This window comes from Solanum stenotomum, chromosome 1 (genome assembly GCF_019186545.1).
Source record: "Solanum stenotomum isolate F172 chromosome 1, ASM1918654v1, whole genome shotgun sequence".
NCBI classification, from domain to species: Eukaryota; Viridiplantae; Streptophyta; class Magnoliopsida; order Solanales; family Solanaceae; genus Solanum; species Solanum stenotomum.
In genome coordinates this window covers 20,494,515-20,501,616 of record NC_064282.1, presented here as the reverse complement: position 1 = coordinate 20,501,616, position 7,102 = coordinate 20,494,515, and the positions used below count along the sequence as shown (strand labels likewise).

General features: G+C 31.6%; 1 pseudogene; it reads right to left on the bottom strand.

Annotated features, from left to right (window-relative positions):
* Positions 1-238: 238 nt before the first annotated feature.
* Positions 239-1,193, bottom strand: LOC125877073 (short-chain dehydrogenase reductase 3b-like; annotated as a pseudogene).
* Positions 1,194-7,102: the final 5,909 nt, after the last annotated feature.

The window sequence follows — 7,102 nt, the reverse complement described above, 5'->3', positions numbered from 1 at the left end:
AACCTAAAAAATATAGTCTAAAAAATATTGTACTATATTTTTTTTATTTACCGTAAATAGTATATTTTTTTGTCTCAATTTATGTGATATGTTTTATTTTTTGAGAGTCAAATAGTTTAATTTTGATCAGAAATTTACGCATAAAATCTTTAAATTTTTTGAAATGAAATTTATATATATTTGTAAGTCACAATAATTAATAAGTCATCTGTGAAAAATTTATTATAAATTTGAAAATAGAACTAAGGCCCACATCACAGCATACCAACACAATAGAGTGACAAAATCTATTGTAGCTTCAAAATAGAACTAAGTCCACCATCAACAGCTAAATTTTGACCACTTGTGTAAGCAGATTCATCAGACGCAAAGAAAAGTGCTGATTGTGCTACATGCATCGTGCTCAACCTAACACCTTTCAAGTTTCCGTTTCCATATATTGCTGCTTCCAATGGACCCGCATCCAACCCATACGCTTTGCACACCAGGGGCGTTGCTATTCCATATGGCGACACCCCATTCACCCTTATCCCGTGTCCACCTAGTTCACGTGCGGCCGCTTTCACAATGCCTACAACTGCGTGCTTTGACGCAATGTAGGCAAGCGAAGCGGCCCCAGCTACGATACTCTCTAAACTCGCGTTACATATAATGGATCCCCGAATTTTCTTATCAACCATAAATCTAGCCGCGTGCTTAACAGCTAGCGCGGAGCCTCGTACATTGATGGCCATCGTCTCATCGAAGGCCATCACGTCCATGTCGAGGACGCTGCAGAAATTCAGCGTCCAACATTACTAAACATGATGTCAAGAGTACCGTATTTCTCTACCGCGTAAGCTACGGTATCCTCAACTTGCTTCTCGTCTGTAACGTCTCAGTGTCGGTAGCTGGCTGTCAGCTCCGATAGACTCAACTACTTTCAGACCAAGTTCATCTTGAATATCGGCGACGACAATACGAGCACCATGTTCGGCGAACAATCTAGCTAGCACTTGCTTCTCCAATGCCACTTGCAGCACCTGTAATTATAGCCACTTTGCCCTCCAACCTACACGATGCATATAATATACCACAAAAACATTTGATTAAAGCTAAAAATACACATTTAATTCTCCGTAATGACATATACAATTTGAGAAAAGAAAGAAAGAAATTAATGTACTAATTAAGTACCTGAGCTTATTTGCCATTATATGAGTAGGTGGCTTCCTTTGCAGCAACTGTATGTTAAATTTACTACGTATTAACAAATACTTAATAAAGTGTCTAATAGGTACTAGTCTTAGGAAAAATTTTAATATGGTTGAGATCCAATCAACAATAGTTGTGTGAGGCTCCATTCAATTTTTGACACTTGGATTTGTGGGCCTCATTTTAACACCACACACTCTCTCACCTTATTTTTTCCCAAATTCTCCCTTTTCCCTCCAAAATATTTTAGTTCCTTGTTTAATATTCCTCTCTTTTTCACAGTTTTTTTTTTAATGGAGCCTCACACAATTATTGTTGGTTGGACCTCAACCATATTAAAAATTTTCTATGAAACCCCACTCTTAATTATGATAATTTTTTTAAAAAAATGTTAATTATTCTATTCTATCAATAAAATGTATTAAAGTTAAAATAAGCAACTCAAAGACCAAGGACTTGTAATTGTGGTATTCAAGAGAAGTTTTTTCTTTTTGCTTTTAAGTGAAATTGATATTTGAAAATCAAAGTTATTTTTTAATATAAATATAAATTGAAATTGTTTTGTACTTTCTTTATTCCTAAATATTTGTTCACTTTTCCTTTTATAGTTGTTCCTAATTACTTGTCCATTTTGACAAATCAAGAAAGAATATTTTTTTTACCTGTTATACCCTCAATTAAATGACTAATTACTTTGAAAAATGCAGAATTTTTCATCTGCTTCATAATTAATAAGGGTAAAATGATAAACTCACTATATTATTAATTGATTTCTTAATAGGTATGATAATTCAAAAGTGGACAAGTAAGGGACGAGTATTTTTTAGGCTACAACACAAGGCGACAGGTTTACTTTAATGTTTTTGTAGCGAGATGCTAGAAATTTGTGGGGCCATCTCAATTATAATATTTGTCTTCCTTGTAGCGAAGGTGTTGGAAATTTAAAAATTATATAAAAAATTAGACTAGCTTTCCAATGAGGGTTTTGCTCAAGTTGGTCGAAGAGAGGGCAGCGCACCCAAGAAGTCCCATATGGGGTAAAACACTCTCTCTATCAAAGGTTTGTATCATATTTAAACCCGATACCTTTAGGCTCTATTTAAAGATGACAGAGTATTTATCATCCTCCTATAATCATTATTGATATGGATTGTTGATTAATGCGTCACTCAATAGTTTATTCAAATTATTTTTATTTTAGCAGCAACTTTGAAATGTGACAAATAAACATCATCTACTATTTGAATGGTCTTTGCTTTGTATTTCTTGCTTCTTCTATGAAAAAAAGATATGATTTCTAAATTACAGCTATTTTTGATCGAATCTTTTTAGGATAAGATTCTGTAATGGAAATAAAGGTTTCTTTATTTCAATTTTACTTTGAAAACAACCAAGTTTTCCAGCCCTATTAATATTATATTCTCTTATTTTTACAGAAAAAAATGATCCCAGTTTAGCTATGTGTTTCATAAATAAATGAATGAATACACAATGTTGTTCAACAACTTTTAGTAAGATACTTAAAATAATAACTTTGAAAAACTTGATAAGAAACAATAAAATCTAAAGAATATTTTCAAAACTAGTAAATTAAATCAGTAAAGAAAATAGAATCACAAACAAATTAGAAATACTATACAAAATATTTTTCTCAAAGAAGAAAATCGAGTCTACTGAATGTACAATGTGCCCTTAAGGAAATTATTCCTCTGAATTATCTGAGGTTAATGGAATATATACTCCCAAAATAGAATGATCTTACTCACCGGTGTATCGATGCTTAAAATCGCGATGTCAGTGAACCACTCAACAACAATAAAATACACATAGAATACTAAATTTAGTAGTAAAAGAAGAAGTCCAAAAATTTGTTGTTGAAAAATGAGAGAAATTTCTTTATTTATAGATAACAAAGGGTAGTGTGAATATATGTTTATTGTGCCTTATCAAAAATGTCACAACCCTTCGGAAAAGTCACAATCTTATGAAAAAGTCCATCTTTTTATAAAATTCACAACTTTTCATAAAAGTCACAAATTTTCATAAAAGTCACAAATTTTCATAAAACTCACAACTCTTCATAAATGTCATCTCTTCATAAAAGTTAAAACCTTTTCATTTCCCATTTACACCTTTTAAAACCCAACATATATCATGACCCATAGGGTACTTATTCTACCAGCAAGACAAAATCAATTTGCTCAAGATTATTTTAATTTATTTTAAATGTCTCAAATTTAAGTCATGGATATGAAAAAAAAAAAATTAGTAGTAAATGCTTCCCTCTAAAGATTATGAAGGGTGTTTAGAAATTGAACAACAAAAACTCTTTTTTTAAAAGGGGAGAAATTTTCTTGCTAGTGAATTTCCTGAAGGGTGTCCAGAAATCGTACAACAAAAGCTCTTTTTAAAAAGGGGAAAAAAAATTTTGTTCGTGAAATACGAACAAGCAAGCACTGACTCATTCAAGGTGTTTGAAACCCATTAAAATCATTGGGCTACAACAACCTATTATGTAAGGGTGTCTAAAATATGTTATTTAATCACTCCGCGTATCATTTTACTTATATATATATATGATATTTTTTCGGACAAAGGGTATTCAATTGGACACCCTGACTTGCATGTGCCTCCGCCCCTGCTGCTATGGGTTTAGTAATTTGGACAAAAAAAATAATATTCGTACTTAAAAAATTATACATAAATAACATACCTCCTAATCAATTATATAACGTGAAATATTACTCATAAAAAATTAAATATATACATTACTGACCTCTTAATCAACTACCAAACTATATCTTAATAGAAATTTATTGCTACTACTCCATGTTGATAGTGAGTTCATTCTTCCAAAAATCTATCACAAAATAATTGGTAGACCGTCCAACACCACCATTTGGAAGAAATTTCCTTAACTGAGCTGGCATGATTAAAGGTTGAATTCAATAATTTTGAAGATATTTTATTTTTTTTAATCAATTTCAAAAACAAAATGTCACCTTTTTATTAATGAAATTTAACTTTAATTTTTTTTATTTTATCTTTAATGAAATGATTTGTGATCACACAAATAATTTAAAACCATTTTAAATCATAAATTTCATAAATTCTTTTTTCCCTCTTAAACTCTCAATCAAGTCAAAATGTGTCACATGAATCATACCTAAAAGAATGGAGCCTCCTTTCTTCCTGTCCCTCCAGTTCCCTTCTGGATTCATAACACATGCCAATTAATAAAATAAATGATGCAGATTTGTTCTCTAATTACATTAGTGTAGGGGTGTCAAATAGGCGGGTTGAATTTAAATTAAAAATATTAGAATGACTTGAAATAGAAATTGGGTTGGGTCTTGACCCGCCCAAATTTACTTTAAGCTCAAATGGACAAAAAATCAGTTTGAATTATGACCTGCTTAATCTCAATAATTTTAACATATTGTTATTTAACATTTATAACCACAATTTGAATTTCAACTTAAGAAAATCTTAAAAAAAATAAATTACAAATGGATTGATAAAATCCAAAAATTATAAAATAGATAGTTAGTGTTTTAAAAGGCGGGGACGTGAGGCGAGTCGTTTTACTTAGTATAGGGCGAGGCGTGGGGCGTAAGCCCTATGGATCTTTAAAATTATAATTTATATTATAGTATAATAAAATAATAACACAAAATTATAAAAATAAATCAATAGTTTGAAATAATTGCAAATATGATTAAATAAACTAATAGAAAATAAAAAAATCTAAACATGATTATACAAGTATAAATAATCTAATATCTTAACTTTCTAATAATAAAAGAATCATTATTTCTCAAAAAAAATTAATTTATCATACTATACGATTTACCCCCATAAAAGAAAATAATTAATAGACTTGCTAGTATTATAATAAAAAGGCAAAATGGTCTGGTGGACAGTTGTACTTGTATGAGTTTGTATTGTAAATCCTTCTACTTACCTGTTTGTCAATTGAACCCTTAAACTCAACAAAACACAATTTAACAAACCCCTCATACCATTGACCAAGCTTATGTGGCGGTAGATATCTGAGTTGGCAAAAATGTGTAACTACACGCCTATTAAGGCGAGTGAGGAGCTTTTTACTTGAAAAATATTAAAACTTATAAAAAATATAATTTTTTAAAACCATTAATTAAAAAACCTTCTTCTTCACCCATAACACCTCCTTTCAGCCATATCCATTCCTACCCAACCCCTTTTACTTTCTTTTCCAGAAGCTATTTTCATCTATTTAGATGATCTTGGACACCTCCTTGAGTCCACTAATTACCGACGAAGGGTGTGAGCGGCGCTGGTGGTGCTTGCCAGACACCACTGATATGCAGTGGAGGGAGAGATATAGGTGTGGCTGGTCAGTGGAGAGGAGAACAAAGTGAGTGAGGGTGCGATGATCGAACCATGGTTGCGAAAATGGTGATGATGTGCGGCGGAGATGAAGGCGAAAATGGTGATGATGTTCGGCTAGATCTGATGTGGTGGCTTAGGTTGTCGGTTTTGTGGAGGTTGGAGGAGGAAAGGAAAATGGTGATGATGAAGGCGGAAGGAATATGAGTGCCTTCGACGGCAAAAATGGCTACGACGGCGACGGCTTGGTTCACGTGAACAAGTGGGAATGGAAGAAATTGTAATGGCTTTTACTTTAAAGAATATAATTAAATTTCTATTATTTTATCTTTAATTAAATAATTATGACATGGCATTAATATATCTGATGTGGTTACGACATGTCATTTATATAAAGGATAGTGAGCTATACACATGGTTGGAGGGGTTTAAAATGCTCATTTTGATTGAGTTTAAGAGTTCAGTTGACAAATGATTAAGTAGAAGGGTTCACAATACAAACGCATACAAGTATAAGGATCCACCAGATCATTTGGCCTAATAAAAACATCACTCCATCATGAATAAAAATACAATTACTTTCAAATAGCTAAATAAAATAGAACAACTTTCACATATAACAAATATAAAAATCATATTTGTATGTTATAGTTATAGTTTGCATAATTGCGCTCCATAACAAATTTTATATTTGCTATGAAGCTTTTGATTTGTATAATTCGTTGAATACATCCAATTTTATACAAATTGTTCAGTTTTGTATAAATTCATTTATACATTGTAATTTGTATAATAAGATCTGTATTTACATAATTATAAGTGTATAGGACGAAAATATATGTTTTTATGTTTGTATATAAACTTTTCTCTCACTTTATTCAAACACAAACGCATTTTATACATTTGTATACCGAATGAGTAATTGTATACCGAAAATGGCTAATTGTAAACCGAATCGGATGGCAAAAAAATGGGATGTTTGCTGCGAATTACAAATAAAATAAACTATGACTATAACATTTAATTTGAATCAATAGTTTGCTATTTCATACAATTTTCCCAATAAAATATAATAATTTTGAGACATATGACAAAACCATGAAGACCAATGATAAGTGAAAGGTAAAATTTCGCGACGTATTTATAAAAGAAATGTTACGTAAGATATAATTACTTTCACAGTGTTACCAAATAGGAAAGATGCGATACTAAAACTTGTTATTTGAGTTATTTTCAAACTTCTTTAGCTCCATAGATTAAAAATTATTATGTATCATTCAATTATTCAAGAATTATGAGGGTCAACAATGTCAACTAAAGATTTTAACACATAATTTGTGTATGATCTGTTAGGCGAGCCTCGAGCGTTGGGCGTGCTTAGGGCGTATAGTCGGGCGCTTATGGCGTAAGTCTTACAAAACTAAGCCCGACACTTGATTCTCCAGGCGTTTTGCTAAAGTCCCGCCCTAGGGCGAGCCACGAGGCGAGTCCCAACAAAGTTTTTTAAAACACTTTAGATAGTAATTCATATCTTCAA